This window comes from Lepisosteus platostomus, chromosome 17 (assembly GCF_059453375.1).
Source record: "Lepisosteus platostomus isolate fLepPlt1 chromosome 17, fLepPlt1.hap1, whole genome shotgun sequence".
Taxonomy (NCBI): Eukaryota; Metazoa; Chordata; class Actinopteri; order Semionotiformes; family Lepisosteidae; genus Lepisosteus; species Lepisosteus platostomus.
In genome coordinates, this window is record NC_142627.1 from 19,105,744 (window position 1) to 19,124,436 (window position 18,693).

An 18,693-nucleotide genomic window follows, 5' to 3' on the forward strand; every position below is an offset into this window, starting at 1 on the left:
GGCTTGAGATGCTCTCAAACTAAATGTCATTTTCACTCAAACATAAAATGTTTCTGAAATGAAAGCCCACCTGTTAGTTATATCAGACAATGTGGAGGACCATACTGAAGAGCTATATCCAGCACATCTGTGAGAAAAAATAAATACAAAAAAGTCACAGGAGCCATGCTATTAGGATAAATTATGAACCTGGCTTCTCCTGTGACAAAAAAGCAACCACAGGAGCTATATGGATTGTAAAATGATGTCTCTCTGAATCCAATCAATGCAATTTCTTCTACAGAAATCATTGAGAAGTTCTAATCCTGAAACACAATTACAGTTACTTTAGTGTATGAAGCATATCTGAAAGATTACATACCTGTATGTAATATAACCTTCAAAGACAAGCCAACATTCGGAATGGAACGGGATAGCCCACTTTTGTCTTACATTGAATCTGTTAGAAAAACCTAGCTACTGTAGAGTTACATTTTGCACATCAAACCAAAACATAAGATCTGTCCAATAGGTAAGTTCCATCTGTATAAATACTAGAGTATTAATGCTAAAATTTCCTTTTTCCCCCACAAAAAAAAAAACATAGTCACAAATACACTGAGCTAACTAGTACAGTTAGCAGATCAAACACACAAAAAGGAAATAAAAGATCTGAAGGAATCTTTAGTTGCATTTCCAAATCAACCAGAGAGAGAAAGTCCACTCTGCTTGGGTGAATGAGAACCCCATAACATTGAAGCATGAACATTAGTTGTGGAAAATGGTGAGCATGCTTAAAGTGGATTGGATTCAGATTTGATGTAAAATCTGTAACCTCAGAGGAGAAAAGCTTGGGATTTGTTGATGCATGGTGAAAGATGCTGTTTGAAGGAATGGCAAACTAACATTGAATAAGAGCAGAATGAAATGGTGAAATTAAGGATAATCCTTACAGGTCCAAAGAAGGGAATTTCTATGGTTGAAGTTTTCTCTACACTTAGCATAACTCAAAAAACCCGAGTCAAGATTGAAAGAGCACTAGTAGTGGTCCAAGCATCAAAAAATGAAAGTCAGAAAAATAAAGGATAATCCAGCAAAAGGGTTCTGAAAGTGGCAGAAACATTTTGGACTGCATAGCAGTTGAACATAGGACTATGAAATTATACCACACTGATGCACCATATAAGTTCCTTTAGGTATGGGTTCAACAGAAATAAATGTAAGGGCTTTAATGAAGATATTGTGTTACAACCGAATAGAGAGAGTGTAACGATGCGTAGTATAGGACCCTATGCAGACAGTATAATACGGAAGTAAGTGGAAAAGGACAACGGGGAGGAGACCACGAGGATCAGGGCAGGTTGACAAACAGGGGGGCGTGACACCAGTGAACTGGTGCTCCGGGGGCGTAGCCAAGGCAGACAAGTCCAAGGAGTCCAGGGGGAAATCCGGGGCGAAGTCCGTCCAAATCCGGTTGATCCATCCGAGACGAAGACAAGACAGAGTTAAAAACCGGAACGGGATCCGGTACCTGGACAGGGAAATAAAAACAGGATGACAAGGCCAGGCGCTCTGAGCCCCGGACTCAGCAGGGTCAGGATGTTGATAGGAGGCCTATACCCTCAAACCGCGCACGTAGGGTGACTTGATGATAGACGGGCCTCCGGGCGTCCGTCTTCCAATGCAGAGCCAGGAGTAGTGAGAGCGCCTGTCTTAAATAAGGAGGGGGAGGATTGAGGGCAGGTGCACGGAATCAGCAAAATGTGAAAGAACTGGAACACCCTTAAAAGGAGGGATTACGATCGTGACAGAGAGATGGAGGGCAGGGTGGATATACTGACCACTGGGAGTTCACTTACCAGTTTGGTTTCACTTTTACTTTCCATTCAATTTCAAATCAACAGAGTTCCGGAGCTTGCTTGGTTAGTGAAAATGCAGAGGATTTGGGTTTTCTTCAAGCAGGCAGAAACTGAAAGAGAGGCCGTGGTTAGGTACACTATGTTTGTAGGAGGAAGTGGGTGAGAATAGGTCTTGACCTCCTCCCAAACATTTCTTTAAAACTCCATTTGGTTCATGTGTTTGCTACCTGCACGTAACTTTCTGGATTTACTACATTCCATCAAATGTCTCTTTGTATACCTACACAGAGTGGACATTTGTGTATACGGCGGCATTTGAAGTGTGATGATTACTGTTTAAAGTGTAAAGCTGCCTTGTTGAATAGGGCAACTCTTTGGATGATGCAGTAATTTGATTTACATTATATGTTGTCCCCTGCAAGTAATCACAGGTAGCATTGAAACCTAAGACCAAAAGCACTAGAGAGTACCTTGATTTTAAATAAATAAATGAATAAATAAAGGGATCCCCTGTGAATCAATTGATTTAACGTCACTTGAAAGTGGAGAGTGAATTAATTTCTGCGAGGTGCTCACCAGAACAGCTTATTGCCTTTGAAGTGAGAGGGCTCTATCAGTCCAGAATAATTTACTTCTCTTTCCTGGTAATGAACAAGTGCTGCTGGCCTGTGAACACCCATTTCAGACGTGTTAAATCATTGTGTTCTCATTGATAGCAGTTCCTTTTTTTTACTGAGCAGTGTACTCTTTGGTGGAGTGAGTTCTCTTATCTCCTTCAGTAAGTACCAGCATTGCGTTTCCTGGCTGCACATTTCAAAGTTCACATCCATTCTGCAAAGTGAGGTCAGTGCAGGTCAGGGAATGTAGAGCATAGAGGAAGCCTTAGACCTCAGTTCAATGATCTTCAGCTTTCTTTCCAAGTTAGATCTTAATATTTAGTTGTACAATTAATGCTTTAATAAACTGAAGCTAAGGTTTTTAGGTCTCTGGTCATGTCCTGCTTCAAGGTAGTGATTGTGCAGCAGAATGGGTCTGCAGGGCCAGGGTTGTGCATAATTAACTGGGCCGTTGAAAGATATCCTGAATATTCACAACAGCAAAGCAAATTTTCATTGTGGATTCTGGCATTAAGTATGAAAACATGGTGTTTCAACCACATCAAATACTTTAGGTATTTGAAATACAGTATCTAACGAATGCAGAATGCAATTTAACATTTTTTATCACGGAAAAATAAGGAAACTTTTAGATGTTCAGATAGTCAGCAATATAGGACTATCACGAATCAAAAATATATGGTTTAAGAAATTTCCACCTTTATTACAGAGCAGAACCAATAAATTAATAAACCTCTACGGACAAACTCTTCATTTTGGAGATCATCTCTACCTGTCCACTCTGTGATTATATTTATGTACATAACTGAAAATGATCTTGATTATCATCTGATAAATGAATGAAATAACAAATCATCCAAAACACTGCTTTTGCTACACCAATTAGATTTACTGAAATCCTTCAGAAGGAAAATTAAAATATATTCTAACTGGCCTGCGAAAGAAGAATGCTTCACCATTTAAAAAGTCATTATTTGTCAAAACCCATGAATAGATGTGTCAGTGTATTTGTGTTTTGTACAAAGGTTGGCAGTCATTTGTGGAAACTGTGTCTCAGAAATGCAAATACCTCACACAAACATCTCAGTGCTAGAATGTAGGCGATTTTGATCATTCACTTCTTAATTGACATTATGCCCAGTCAATCAACACCTAACTAAACATTTGAAGATTTGCATTTGCACTCTGAAACCAGAACTGTTGACAGCAGGGGTTCAGGCAGTCCAGCGAATCCCTGCTGATACAAAGGGTTTCACAGGGACACAAAAAAGAGATAACTTCAGTTAATGAAGAAGTACAATAGACTAAATGGTTAATCTACAGAGCACTGTACACTATTCCTGGTAGGTACACTCTATAAAGTATTTATAAACATGTGCTATACTTTTCTTCCCCAGGAAAATAGAAAGTATTCCCCAATTTGTTTATATAATTTAATTATATTTTTCACATCAAATATCAGCTGTAATGCCTTGTTTTTGATACCTTTCATCTGTCACTGTACGTTTTTGTGACACATCTCTTGTTTGTACTGTATATTGCATATCCTGCCTCAGAGAAAGAGTGTATTTGTGAAACCCCTGCTGATGTGAGCTCATGTGTTTAATTCTACTCCAGCTGCTCTGAAATGCACAACATTTATTCTGGCACATCAGAATCAAGAACAAGCAGAACAGAACTGGTTCCAGTCCCTAGGTGATTAATGACTTAGAGTTTAAGTACAAATAAAAATAACCAAAAAGATTGCATCTGTATGAACATCATATATCCCTGAGATACGCATTTTCCTGACAATATTAAAAGCAAGTACTGTTACAAGGGCTTTTGTAGCTCTATGAATTATGCATTACCTGCCTTTTTCTCTTGGAGTGCATAGACAGTTTCAACAGCTGAGCTTTGTAACTCTTTCCAGCACTAACCCTTGATCTTGTTCTGTTCCTGGATGTCTCTGGGCAGATTTTCTCCAGTGCCCTGTACCACATTCTAAGTATGTTAATATTTTGTATATACTGTATGTATAATATTAATATGTTAATAATCAAGAGGATTAAACCACTGTTATTTAAGTCACTTGATTTGTGCATCTGCAGCCATATAAAGAAACATGTTCTTGTTAATCAATAGTTTTCTTTGAATGTTGTTACTGAGCAGTAAGTTTGTTAAAAATACAAACTGAGAATTTAACTTCATGGGGTTATGCTCAATTAAAATTGTTCAAATCAGGACAATGTAGAACAACACTAAAACAGCTGGTAGAAATCTGCAGGGTCTTGAGCAATGGAAATCAATATCATTTTGACATTTCATTTCTAAGAATTTCTGTCAGTATTTCATCAGTCATGCTTCAGTCATACATAGAATTACATACAATAATTCACTTCTGATTACTGATCAGTGATCAATTTGATAAAAAATGTATCAATTGTAACTCTTTCATATTAATTAAAATGACACAGTTTAATCCCTTTGAGTTGTATATATATTTAAGCTTAGTGTACTCCCTTAGATCCTTGATGCATCAGTTGTGTCTTGACAGACCTTCATAAGCTGTGTAGGGCCACTTCATAATCTTTAGGAGTGCTGCCCAGAACTTTCCTTTTGATTCCTGTCTGAAAGAGATCCCATGGAACTAATCTGGAAGGACACAGTCAGTCTTACAAACTCCCTTTTTAACGTCTTAAAGCTGAAGGCTGAAGTATAAAAGTCTGAAGCTAAATGGCTTGAGAACCAACAGAATTGGTTAGGATTGGAAAGGGGATTTGTATAGAAATTTTCTCAGGAGGCCTAAGTAGAGTGTCATGAGAGTAGTTTGAGTAGCCACTGGTGCTATAGATTGCATTCTGCCTGTTATAGACAGGGTCTGTAGTCCGTGTTGGGTTGTGTAGTAGACCCTATGCGATGCGGTAAGAGCTGGAGCAAACAGGAGGTGTGGGAAAACACACAGGGGTTAAATGGTGCACAAAGTAATAGTGACAGTCCGTGAGACAGTGAGCCGGGGAGACAAAGAATGGTGTCCAAATCCGAGCAGGTCCGAGGGGGGGTCAGGGCACAGTCCAAGAGTCCGTTAACCATAGATCCATCCTGAGACCTGACGAGGTTAAAATCCCCGGGAATTGGGAAAACATGAACAGACAATCAACATGGAGATCCTGGGATAATGGGGCGAGGTCCTCCAGACCCCGGGCTCAGAGTCGGGGATGAAGCCTATGCCCTCGGGGACGGACGTAGGGTATCCTGGTGGTAGGCGGGCCTCGTGACTTCCAAACCCTAATGTTGAGCCCTGAGCCCTGGAGGAGTTAAGAATAAATAGCGGGAGACACAACAAGGCACACCTGGAACACATATAAATGATCACAGGGAACTATTGACAGGAGTAAAATGGAGTTCCCTCTAGGGGAGGGATGTCAACCATCACACTGCCCCTTTCTTTCTGTTACAGTTCCATTGGCCTCTCAAAGAAGGAAGATGTCCATAGAAACAACTTGAATTTGTTCATCTTTAGTAGAATTATTACATGCTGTTCAATACTCCTGCCTTGAAGTAATACCTCTAGGTTTGTTGTTATGGTCTAACTATACTTCACAGTGTGTTTTTGTGTGCCTGATACTTTATTTCATTATAAAGCATGCAACTTGTTTTAGAGAAACTTCTGAGATGAATATATACAACTACATCACATAGAATGTAAATAAATCATAAATTAATTGAACCTTGGATAATGGGGTCTAATGATAAAGTCTGCACACATTAGATGCCTTAAGCAGTATAAAACAAATGTACGAGAGAAAATCAAACTTTAATCTCACCTATTGCAGTTTATCTACATCAGTTGCCTCGCAACAATTCCAGGCTTCAGTCCTGCATTTGTTCTCCAAGCTCATTTTTTCCCCAAGTCCATCCGCTTTCATTGCTGCTTATAGATTTGATCTGCTCACTGCATCCTTGTGCACATGCGTGTCTCATTTAGACAGGTTGTCGCTTGGGGGATGTTACCGTAGCTTCAAAATGTGAAGATAAATAATTATATTAATAATTATAATAATAATACTCTATAAAAATTGGCACTGGGAAATGTTTAGGTCAGGTTAACTCGGAGACTGTGGGCAACAAAAGATTTTCTTGCTTTTGTGTTGTCTGTTTCTCTGAGTGAGCTTTAAAAAAAAAAGCTTTTTCAGCAAAAGTATATCTCTTCAAATCAACTCTTATTCAGTCACCTCTTTCGAAGATCGGGTCTTTTGATTTTATCAGAACATACTGGTAATCTTTTGAGATATATAAGGGTGGTCATTTTTTAGGCAAGATAAAAAATTCTTACATTTTACACTTCTTAAACCTTGTATTAAAATTCAGAGGAGCACTGTATTTCTTTCAAGTTGCCCAGGCCATATTTAACAAACAAATTAACTCAATGGTGGAAGACTAAGAAACTTAAATTACATTTATACAAAGGCAGATAAGTCATTTACTGAGGCAATGAACAGAATTGAAGGTTATTCAAAAATTATGTGTCAGGAATCAGGGTTATAAAAAGTCAATGCTTATTTCAATGCCATGTTTCTTTTATATCTTATTTTATGCCATTGTTCCCTGAGTCAAAGTCATTTTGCTATATTATTAACAATATCTAGTAGTCAATCTCTTGTACCTAAATTGGGTATTAGCGTCAGAAGTATCATATACAGTACCTCTGAAAAACCTAAAACTCAGACAGAGGCGAGACATTAAGAGTGTGGCACGTATTGCATTGAATGACATTTAATATGTCTTGCTATTACAAGGTTATTTTTTGTTACAAATTGCTCTTGTACAAAATTAAAGTTCCATTGTTGGCTCATACTGGACCATCTTTCGGCATAAAGAAACATTTTCAAGGCTACAGATTTGAAATCAATCTTTTTTTTTTGTTTAAACATTCAAAAGAACATGAAACACTGATTCATCCCTAACAGTAGCAATTACACAACACTCACTTATGCAGAATAAGAATGTAGGCAGGCATGCAACACGAAAAGCCCAATGTTTTCTTTGATATCACAACATGGCATTAACAGAGCCAGCTGAATGATTCAACATTAACTTTAATTTTCCACAAAGTGCATTCAAGTGCTCTCTCAGCCCACACACAGGCCAAAAAAATAAAATGATGAAAATTAAGTCATACATTCAGTCTTTGGTAGCCTGTGGCAGGGAGCATAGGAAAGAATCCATTGCCAACATGCTTCCTTGAAAAATGCTATTCTCATTGCCATGATAAAAGCTGTTTTCAACTCATTAAAAACCTTTTCCAACAGACCAACGTGCACTTAGTTTTACAAACACAATCGCCTGAGTGGGAGGGAATGAAACATTCTGCTTTTGAAGAAGGGCAATCTATTAAATAGACACAAGCTACAAATTACTATTTTTACTTTGCCTTCAATGATGTCCAAGTTTTATTCAGAAAAGTACTCTCCTCTTTGAGTCCATATAAAACAGAAAACAATCCCTCTAATCCAACTCTTTACAAGGTCTGATTAAACTTCTTCTGGATTCTCTCTGGACGTTTTGCACTTTTAATTTAATGTTTTGAATTATGAACTTTTTGAATTGTCAGAATATGATATAATGATATTAAATGAAAAATATAAGAAATTGTAACGTTGTTTAATTGTTCTGAAAGCCTTTTATAATGTCACCTGTTTGAAATATGCAGATAGTGAGCATATACTCAGGAGACAGACATGGTGGGTCTAGCCTTAACTAAAGTTATCACCTTGAGGTCTTAATTAGGAATTAGGCATTAAACCTTTTCTATAACTCAATGTTATGTTCTCATGTTGCTGTAATTGTATTTAAGTGTCTTTTTATGGTGGCATTAATTCTTATCAATGTGACTTGTAAGCAATGTATGTCTTCTCAATATGTTAATGATGCTGTATTTTGACATTAGTACACGTTATGTCGTAGCCTTCACATGGTAAAGCATGGAAATGGATAGATTTAGTATAACATTTTGTCCCAGTTGATTTTACCGTTTGTTATATATAATACTAAAATTTAAATCTTCACATATTTGGGATTGAAAATAAATTAGAGTGATGTGACATACTGTAAAATCTGATTGGTAATTTCACCTTGACTACTTATACTGTGGATGCTGTCCAAGGTGCAACAATACCTTTCAATTGTCTTTTAATAATCTTGAAAAACACATGAAGTGATTTTTGTCTTCATGAGGATGTCTCATAGATTGAGCCATTGACAATTACACAAGTGATGCCGAGATAAACATTCTTAGAGCATTTAAAGATAGATAGATAATACTTTATTAATCCCGTAGGGAAATTGATGTGAGTAAGTAAAAACATTTTTCTGTGTATGGATGTACATATTATTTTTTTGACCCAAGAGAGACTACAGGTGAATACAATATGATATCATGGTAGGTTCTTCTGATTATGGATAAAGTTGTTGGCATACAGCCTCTCCAAAATAGAAATTGATGCTTTTCATGTATTGAGTCTTAATCACAGCAAAGAGAGTGGTGTCAGAGAGTGTATCCTGCTAGTTTGAAAATGAAACTGTGACTGAAGGAAATTACCTGGAAGGCAGATCAGCTACTGAGACTCCACTCATTTCCAAAAACAGCATGTGGAAATAAACTCTGATCTGCACGTCTTTCTGGATGGGTGATGAAGGGAATATGTTCATCATTTGCATAAAGGGATTTTAAACACATGTAGGGTTCTTGAAAAAATTCTGATTGCAAAAGGAATAGCTGTAGAGGCAGTGAAGGATTAAATATTTATAATTATGAAACGTAAATGGCATATCTATGGTAAAGGCTAGTAAAGTTCTCAAAACATTTTTTCTCTTTGCTTTTCAGAGCCCTCTGTTAATAATACTGTTTTGAGTTTTCAGTTGCTCACTGTAAAACTATTAATGCAATACCTTTCATATAAGACATCCCAGTACAGTTTCTAGTGAGCACACCCATGGAATATTGCAGTAATAGTTTCTAACAGCTCCTGCTAAACCTAACTTCCCATACAATTTTTGTGACAGCTTGTCATGCTAAAATAGTACGTGTATATCACACTCTGGTACCCTCAGGCAATGTCAGAACTCAAATGCAGGCAAGCTGTGATAACAGATAGCTGTCTTGCAGTCTGAGACTGTTCCCTTCTATGGAAAAAAAAAGGAATCCTAATGCAAAATAAAAAATTGTTAAATCAACTTAATTGTACATGCATTTTACACTCCTATAAATGTAAAATATGAAGGTACCTAAAATACACTTCAGGCCTTGAATGAACAAGTGATTTCATACTCCTGGAAGAGTACCAGTCTCAATAGGTTAGAGTAAATTTGCCTCAAGGTGGACTACTTTGAAAACACTTCAATCTTACAGTAGATTGGAATGAACAATTTGACAAGAATACCTTCCGACAGCCACACGTGGCCAATTAAATCATTACATCATTATGAGTAGAGTTTTACTGATACTTGACAGCCCTCCGTGTCAATCAATGTTTACTGATAATGTGCACTGTAAGCTGTAAATATCTAGCAGATTTTATTTTCAGAAATGTTAAAGCAAAATCAGTTACCCCCTTTAGATTAAGAGTGCACCTCTGTTAGGATTGCCACATACAAAATAAAAAAGAATCTCAATTAAATAGGTATCACCTGAAATAAATAGATTCATTCACCATTTAATTACAATTCCAGGGTAGGCTTAGCTTTGCCCCTTCTAGCTCTCTCATCCTAGCGTTAATCCCGCATCAGCAGGGTCCGCTTGTCGGCACGCCCGTCTCCATTTGGTGGTTTGAACCAAATCTTTGAGCTGACGTTGCCAATAAATGCGACCAAGAATATTCCAACCGGCGCGTCGCTCAGCCTGCCGTAGGGGGGGGAGAAGAACAAAGTAATGTAGCCAATTCATAGAGGGGGATTAGTAGGAGGCATGGGAAATTTGGCCAGGAGGCCGGGGTTACACCCCTACTCTTTTCGAGAAACACCCTGGGATTTTAATGACCACACAGAGACCTCGGTTTTATGTCTCATCCGAAAGACAGCGCTTGTTTACAGTATAGTGTCCCCGTCATTATACTGGGGCATTAGGACCCACATGGACCGCAGGGTGAGCACCCACTGCTGGCCTCACTAACACCTCTTCCAGCAGCAACCTTAGTTTAGGCTGAAAAGCCTGTAAAATGTTTTACAAAGAGAGAGGCAGGGACGTTGCTCAGAAACTGTGGGTCCGGTCTTTTCCATTTCATTCTGTTTTAATAATATTGAAAGGACAATTTCGTTTCCAGACTTGTGGATTATAACACAATGACTATGGATTGCTTATTGCAAACTTACTGTTTGAATTAATATGGAATGTCATTTATTAATTGAGATTTGTGAGACACATTTCTGATTTGTGAATTGAAACTACTTAGCCAGTTGTAAAACTGATCAAATACAGTCAATTAAGATAACTTCTAGGTAAGTTGCCCCATTTATTTTGAGGTCTGGTGAGAATAACCCGTCTGTTGACACTTTTGGTTTTTGTTACATTATAAGTAAAATTGAAATTATGTGAAAATATTAAATGACTTTGTTCGATTGAAGGAACTGGGAACCTAGGATCCCTCAAGTAGCCTGCAAATTAAACTCTCAGGTTGATTTAATTTAGATATATAGTGTTGTGTAGGCAGAATAATCATGCAATTAATAACCATAAATATAAATGTTGGGAGTTACACGTATTTAGCAACATCATATTGCTAATTTTATTTAAATTAGCAATATGATGATGGCCAATTTTTTTATTTGTTAAAACAAGAAAACACCCTGCACATCTTCCTTTGGTTTTTAAAATTAAAAATTCTAAATTTTTTAATCTTAATTACAGACTGAGAACCACCACAAAATTTATTTTATTTTGATTACAAAATGTGTATTACCTACACAAAATGAGCCATAACTTATAGTTTTTCCTTGCAGGAACGCCCCCTTATGACCATCTGTTTTCTTGCTTCTAAACTTGTACAGTTTAAATTCTTTAGTATTTTTTGTTGAGTGTGTTTGAGGAGTGCTCAAACAGGGCTCCTGGCGGGAGTTCTTTGAGGATTACTCAGGACACACTGGAGACTGCTCTGAGGCCCATGTGCACTAACCTCACACTGCTCAGACCAACATGCATATCTGTGATGGAGAATGGACATAGCTGATGGTTACACAAGACCATTATAGGACATTTCCCATAGTGAATTGCCTTTCTGTACTCAGAAGCAAATTGAAGTACTCAGATTGCTTGCTCCTGCAATTGGTCAAAGCCTGTTCCAATTTAAACTGATATTGCATTCTGCACTTGCTCCAGGCTGCTGAGCTGATTAATGCAATGAAGCTCTGTGCTAGAGTGTCCTCTTCATTCTTGACCTTGACTGTCATCCACCCTAGCCCAGAAACTCCCCTCGCAGAAGACCTCCCCCCCTGCTCCTGCTCTGTGCCAAGACCTGCACATGTCTCAGTGGTTGTCAGCTTCATGACATGTGTGATGTGATCTTTACATCGCCTTTGAATTGAGCTGCCACGAGAAACCATGCAGCTTCCCTGTCAGTTAACAATGTTAGAAACATCTCCTGCATATGCAGTGAGAAAGCAATGGATGGCAATTCCGAAAATGAGTGTGCCATTGAGAACTTCCCAGAAAACCCCCAAATAGAATTAAATTGTTTTATATGCATAGTTGTTGCAGCAGTCCAGTAAACAGTTAAAATGGCAGGTGGGGTGAGGGTCACCAGGTGGCTAGACTGCGTTTAAGCATGTTTCTCTGAAGGCAACTATCTTGACATTAGTTTTGCTGACAGTGACCTGCAAAGCTTAAATAAGTAATGAATGTTTGTTTCATAATAGAAACAGAACACACTGCAAAGGGAATAGTAATGCACAAGGCTAGGGTTAAGGCTCACTCAGGCTTATGTTCTTTTGGTTTGAATGCAGAAGAGTGCTGTTGAGATCCAATGCAGGCAGGCAGCTTTATTGCTAAGTGCAGAGCAGGAGGCTAGAAGCTTATGTGATCCTTGGCCATGAACTGGTTGTCCAATAATAGAATTCTCTTCAGCTGTTAATTCTTCCCTTTCAGTTTTTTTTTTTTTTTGGTGTGAGGTCATTCAAAGTATTTTGTGAATTCTCAGTCATTTCCATCCAAGCAATTTTAGCCTTGATGCTCTTAGAACGCTGAGTAAAGCACTGGACTTCTGGATTTAAAGTCTAGGGATTTTGATGGATCCTGATCTAAAATCCGATCAATATATCATGGCGGTCTGTAAAGCTTTCTGTTTCCATCTGAGTAATATAGCTAAATTTAGAAGCACTCTTGATCAAAGTCAGCATTAATCTTGTACCATTCTTTTGTAATATTCTGGATCGATTACTGTTATTCCATGGTCACTGGTCTAGGTTAGAATTCAGCAGTATGTGGATTTTCTAGGACTAGAGAACGCAGTACATCTCCACTGGCTTCTGCTTTTTCATGTTAGTTTTAATAATGATTTAATTAATTTGATATAATTTCAATTAGGTGCCTCTCCCTCATTGGCTACTTGTATATATGGTGATCAAAAGGAAAAATGCAATTTGCTTTTCCATACGTTATGGAAACAGATATGGAAAATCAGGTTTCCTCGATTTCTTCAATGACTGAGCCGCACTGACAGTTAGGCACTGAATATCCAGAGGTTCCTTGCATCATAATCATTTCAGAGTAGTAAAAACTGCTCTCAAAATACAAATATTCTGGGGGAGTCATAAATTAAGGTATAAATAACAACACACTAGGCTGCTTTAAATTATGATGAGAATGTCTGTATGATTCAAAGCACTTCTTGGGCTGCCAGTAATCAAGCAGTTCCTCTCTCTGCAGTACTTCAGGCCAGGTGCACACTATAAATGCGTATGAAGTACTCACAATTAGGAGGTTTTAATTGGCACAACAAAGGGACAGAAACTACAACCTCTGTTTTTGTAAGAAGCATAAAGATATTATATAGAAGGCAAGGAATATTCAATCTTTTGAATGATGTTTAATCAGTTAATGTCAATAAAAGAAATAAAACAAGCCACAACTTCCAGCAATCGTCAAACACAATCTGTCCATTGCATCCTGATTTCTTCAGTTACTGGATAAGAGAAGAAATTCATTTTTTAGCACTGGTTGATTTTGTGACCAAACTAATACTGTGTATTACAGTGACAATTCTGAATGGAGGTCACGTATACTACATACATGTATATTGAAAGATTTTGCAAACATTGAAAGCGTGAAATGGGCACATTTTGTTAATAGATTATGGATTAAAGGGTTCCTGAATGGATAAATCAGATAAGGGGATCTATCCGTTAACAGGTTAACCTTCATCCCACCCCTGCAGGTGCAGGTGATGGTACTGTGAGCTGAGGTGTGGTGATTCCAAATGTTTCATTACAAAATAAAATATATTAAAAATATTACTACATTGTTAGCTACATCATGTGTATTCTGTAAGGTACAACAAGCTTTATGTTTAATTGCATCAAATGTGCCCTTCTATCAAATCTCAAATAATGTCCCAGATAGGATTATGAAGTTATTATTTAATGCAGGCAAACTTTTAATATGAACTTGATATTATTCACCTATAATAGAGGTGTAAACCTCTAGCCTTTGAGGTCTGTAGGATGTCATTCAGACTGAAGGCACAGTGAATTGGAACTCTGCACAAACACAGGTGCTGGCAATCTCTTTTTAGTGTAATCATAGGAGCCTGCTCATCACCTAAAGGCATTTTTAGTAACAGAGAGGTAAACAGAAGGGGTGTGAAAGCCAAAAAGTGAATTGAATTACTGTAACATTTCCATTTATTTAATAGCTACAACACTGTTGCGCCTCAGGAAATCAATGTTAAAACAAAACCAGAGTTATTTTATAATTTGAAGTACAGAAACAGAGAATGTCCACAATACAGGTTTAGGAGATAAATTACAATAAAATAAAATAGTGTTTTCTGCAATGAAACATCAAATTTACAGCCAGAAGCTCTTTCAGTGTTCACTTTAGTCCAAGCTTTGAGTGTCTTCATAGATCACTGAAATAAAAGGTATTACTTACAGTCACTCGGAAAAAAATATTTAACACTGCAGACACAAGTGAATCTCAAATCAATACCATAGACTCTCTGTGCGAAAAACAGCGAGAAAATGAGAGCCATTTTCTTTTTTCAGCTATGTCTTTCCATTTTTGAAGACCTCAGTGCCTTCACTTAAAACCCCACACGGAAGTTCAAATATCAGTGCCTTCCAGAAGTATTTACTGCCTTCCAATGGTGTTCCATTTTGTTAAATTACAAGTTATGTACAGTATGTACATTTTTAAAGTGATTTTTTAAAATCAAAACCTGAATGATGAAAATGACTTGCAGCTAATGGTGCTTTATGCACTTGGAGTGGAGTGGGAGGTTGAATACTTAAGCAATTAATATATTTTAGTTTTAGATTTTTCTTTGCAATTTTTGTTTACTTACTGCCTGAGACCCTTTTAGCCAGTGTCCGCCTGGAATTTCCTCCCCTTAAACATTTTGTTATATCTCTGCAGCAGAACATAGCAGGAGCCTGGCTTTCAGTCAAATGTCTTTTATTTCTTAATGTGTCCACTCAGCAGACAAACATATGAAAACAAAACAAAAAACAGCAGGCGAAAAGCAATTCTTGGTCTTTTTCAGTTTTGGTCAATTCTAGGCCTGTCAGGTACCTAAAAATGCTTGTAGGCCTTCTCCTAGGTGTCTACTAGCTTGGATAAAACTTTGGGACAAATTGATCAATTTGAAAATAAATCTACATAATGGTTTGTGAAGACTGGACCTGGAATTAAATTTCTCGCATCCCAAAAATAAATTATAAAACTTGAAAGCAATAAAAATAAAAGCCATTGCAATTGCTATAAAAACCTTTGGACACTGCTAGAGAGCCTTTCTCTGCTGTTAGGCATTGAAAAAACCTCAGAGTTGCCTTTTGGTGTGAAAAAAGGACCACTGATAAGAAACTGATTGATTAACCCTTCTGAGTCAATGATTGACAGTTAGAAGGCAGATGGAATGCAGCCTGAGGCTTCTAGAGGAAGTCTCACCCCCTAAGGGCTCTGAATGGCTGAAAATACACTTAATGACAGCGTTTTCTACCAATCAGATCACCTTATTTCATGCGGTCCAGTTTCAAATATCTATTCCATATCAAAGCCAATAACGTTCAGTTTCCTCCTCCAAATAAGGTAAAAACATGGGATATATTCTTTTTTTTTTGCTGGGTTTTGCTTTTGTGGTCATGTTTTGCTGGCTTATTGACTACCTTATCGATGCACTTTGGAAGTTTGCTGAAGTGCAACATCGGCTAAAAAGTGTCCTTGTTTTTCGGTTCTGAAAACCGTTTTGTAAAGCTCTGGTTGTCCTTTTACGATCGATAAAAGGTTTTCTGTAAAGGTTTTGAGGTTTTATTGGTGAAAAACAATGAAATATGACACACACACACACAGGTGTCAAAAGTAAATATAGTAACAGTTTCGGGTTCGGCGAGGACGGACTTGGTGACCCAGACACTCGTTGAGAAAAGAAAACAGCTCTTTTATTACATTTCGGTTCAGCCAGCACAGCCCTCCCGCTACTGTCCGCCAGCAGAGCAACAGACAGACCGACAGTGAGAGAGAATGAGCAAAGCCAAGAAAAAGATCGACACACAGATAGGGTCTATTCGGGTAGCTACACAGGGATAGGGTGGCAATTGGATACAAATATAACAGGGGTGCGAAACCAGGGAACTATGTACAAGAATGCAGGCGATCTCATCACGCTGTACGCCTGTTTTGCAGTGGGTCAGCCGCACTGGTCAGCGGCTCTCCCCGTCCCCGTCCTGACCACTACTACTCCCATCCTGCCCCTCGCCGCGCACCCCGGCCGGGCGCTCTTCGGCCGCAGCGCCTGGCGAATGCGCTACATTGTTGACGTAGCCCGTGGTCGCAGGCGGTAACGCAGCACACAATCAATTTCGATTAATTACCTTGGTGTTTTTCAGTTCTGAAAATGGTCTTGTGAAACTCCAGTTGTCCCTTTTCGAATGATAAAAGGTCTTCTGTAAAGGTTTCGTGGTTTTGAGATGCACATCTTAAGTAAATACTGACTTAGCCACTTTAACTTAAATTTAACTTGCTTCAACCATAAAAGTGTTTAGTTTGCACATTTCACTTTGGATTAAGAATGTTTACTTAAATAAATGTGTATTTCACTAAATGAGGCATTATTGGAAGGGTGTGAATATTTTTGCAAGGCAACATAACACTCCCATTTCATTTTCTTTCTCCTCTTGAAGTCCTCACCCACACCCACACTAACTGCCACACAAAAAGCTGTTTTGCCTTATCAAAACAGGAGCTATTGAAGCTTAACGCATATTAATGATTCAATTAAACTTTTTGAAAACTTAAGATGAGTGTGCAAGCTGTGAAAAAATAAGTAATTAAAGCAAAAAGTGAATAAGACAAAGTGGTTAATGCTATATTTAAATCTGAGGTAACCAGCAAACACACGTACAAAGGTTACATAACCACATTATAATGTTTATATTCCTTTATAACCCTTATAGGCTTATTATAAGCAGTCATGATCTACTTGACTCTAAACATAGATCTAAGTCTACCTTGGACATAATCCTTACCTAACACTATAACACTTTCCAAATGTTTTTGATTCTTGGCAATGTGTATTTTCTGTCTTATTTTTTATTTCAGAAATGTGCTGGCTACATAGGACTGCATTCAATAACAGCATGACCATAAATTATGACCACGTTGCACTGTTTGGTGAAGAATTAGCTAAATACTCTGAGGTATCAGAAGACAAAAAAGAATAAGGCTTGTAGCCTTGAGGGGTAGCTCATTTAATCACTGACTTAAGACCTGAGAAAAATGCTAAATTGACCTAGTGAAGACAGGAATTGGATCAACTGTGAGTCATTCAGAACTCAGGAGTAACATAAATCAGGAGACATTTCTGACTGTAGTACTGCACTGTGTGAAAGCTGCCCCAATGCCCAGATGAAATTTGTTGTAAACGACAAGGTCCAGAATTGGGTACTTAGGTGTTTAACTTGAGTATTTACGTAATAATACCTTACTTTTAAGTTGATAACTTTTGATCTTTAATCATTTGATCTAAAAAGATGCAGAACAAAAAGCTATTGGTCTCACAGTCTTGAATGAGAAAAAAAAGAAGCGGTTCCTGAAGAAATCTTTATATTTAAATTGAAAAAGGATTCAATTATCTTATCTTAATGAGAGAAAGAAAAGGGTAACTGTGCTGATGCACAGTGAGAATACAGCAGTTTGTGTTTTGCTTCATTAACTCTTTGGGCACGTACTTGACATACATTATGTTTTAAGTCATGAGAAGATAGGTTTATTGATTGTTCATGTCATTTTGTTCACTGGCATAACCAAAATACAGAGTTTTAATTCTATGCTTTAATACAAATGCTAGGTAATCAGGATTTGAGTTGAGGAAAAACCAAGCTGATTTTAAATAAAACTCAAAATGACACGATTTTAATTAATGCAAGAACAGTGAAAAATTTCGACCGTCCCTGCTTGAGTAATGAAAATCATCAGGACGCTGTCAGCAGGATTGTAGATTACCTGTCGGTAAGAGAAGGTCCCAGGAGAAAAAGATGTGAATAAAATTTATTTCAATACAATCGGCAGACTAGTCCAGAGAAACAAGGAAACAGGTTTAGAGATAGAAAGGCCATGTACTAGAAAACAGAGGGTTACCAAAGACATCCCCTCTCATCTGATCCTACAGTGTGAAGATTTTCAGCCTGCTGTATCTACATCTCAAGACATTCCATTAAGAAATAACTGCATGTTCAGAGGCACTTCAGGGCTAACATGTTTCACATGAGAACATCAGAGCTAGTGGAGCATTTGATTCACCTGATTTCTCATGTGGAGATATTGTAGTGAATGTGATGGAGCCTGTCATGTGATAATGTGGGGAGCAATCTGTATTAAATAAAGATTATAATGAAAGTTCAGAGGTGGGGGGGGGGATATAAACCGCCAATTTCAATCAGTCTTAGCTGTCAGTAATTTGTTATCAATCCTGACATCATTTCCTCACCTAAAACCTTATAAATACTAAACGTTACCGCCTTCTCTTCCTTGTATATGTTTTTTTGCATCCCAC

General features: G+C 37.7%; 1 protein-coding gene across 2 annotated transcripts in view; it reads right to left on the reverse strand.

Moving 5' to 3' along the window:
* Positions 1-207: 207 nt before the first annotated feature.
* LOC148646311 (E3 ubiquitin-protein ligase TRIM35-like) overlaps positions 208-18,693 on the reverse strand; it is a 51,843-nt gene continuing 33,357 nt past the window's right edge. Inside the window, exons 8-9 of one of the 2 annotated variants that reach the window (XR_015927914.1) lie at positions 1,839-1,948; positions 208-1,510 (exon numbers count right to left, since the gene is read on the reverse strand). The gene's annotated coding sequence lies outside the window, so the exon portion shown is untranslated. Of the gene's footprint in view, positions 1,511-1,838; positions 1,949-3,132; positions 5,743-6,261; positions 6,454-18,693 lie in introns of those variants that run through there. The other variant, XR_015927913.1, reaches the window with a different exon arrangement.